This window comes from Tarenaya hassleriana, unplaced genomic scaffold, assembly GCF_000463585.1.
Source record: "Tarenaya hassleriana unplaced genomic scaffold, ASM46358v1 Cleome43, whole genome shotgun sequence".
Classification (NCBI taxonomy): domain Eukaryota; kingdom Viridiplantae; phylum Streptophyta; class Magnoliopsida; order Brassicales; family Cleomaceae; genus Tarenaya; species Tarenaya hassleriana.
This window is the reverse complement of record NW_010967059.1, coordinates 224,503-225,700: the sequence shown is the minus strand read 5'-3', so window position 1 is coordinate 225,700 and position 1,198 is coordinate 224,503.

The window sequence follows — 1,198 nt, the reverse complement described above, 5'->3', positions numbered from 1 at the left end:
TAGATTGACACTGATTGATGATGGACTAGCTGGTAGTGGATCATTGATAGAATCTGCATGTAGATGTGTTTTCGTTCTGTTTTTTCTTTTTCTGTAGGACATAGCATTAACCGGTATTGTACCGAAGTTGACGATGCGATCTATCCTTATGAAGGATAAGACTCTAACCATAAAGAAGCTTTGACTTCTGGTGTCTTCGTTATAGAGGCTAATTTGTTTACTTCTACGTCGTGGGTATTCGATACTGGAAGCGCCTCGCATATTTGTGGAAATGTGCAAGGGTTGCGAGGAAGTAGACAATTGACAAAAGGAGAAAGAGATCTCCGCGTTGGGAATGGAGCAAAAGTTGCTGCATTAGCCGTCGGGATTTATGATCTGACTTTACCTTCTTGACTTGTATTGGAGTTACATGATTGTTATTTTGTTCTTGCTATCAGTAAGAACATTATATCGATTTCATACTTAGACTCGGATGGTTTTAGATTTGTTATTGAGAACAAATGTATATCCATTTATAGAGGTGATTTATTCTATGGTAAAGGTTACCAGTTTAATAGCCTTTATGTTTTGGATGACGAACCGTCAAGATACAGGTCAATCTATAACGTTTGTACCAAACGGTTTAAGCCGAACGACTTAAACCCGACCTTCCTCTGGCATTGTCGTCTAGGCCATATAAACGAGAAACGCATACAGAAGCTTCATTCTGAAGGCCTTCTGGATTCTTTTGACTTTGAGTCTCTTGAATCTTGCGAGTCTTGTTTAATGGGCAAGATGACAAAGCATCCTTTCAAGGGGAAAGGACAGAGAGCGACAGAGTTATTGGATCTGATACATAGTGATGTATGCGGACCAATGAGCTGTCAGGCTAGACGAGGTTATCTGTATTTCGTTACGTTCACTGATGATTTCAGACGATACGATTATGTCTATTTGATGAGACATAAGTCTGAAACACTTGAAATGTTCAAGGCTTTCAGAAACGAAGTACAGAACCAACTTGTTAGAGTCTTATCCTTCATAAGGATAGATCGCATCGTCAACTTCGGTACAATACCGGTTAATGCTATGTCCTACAGAAAAAGAAAAAACAGAACGAAAACACATCTACATGCAGATTCTATCAATGATCCACTACCAGCTAGTCCATCATCAATCAGTGTCAATCTATCTATGATCCACTACCAGCTAGTCCATC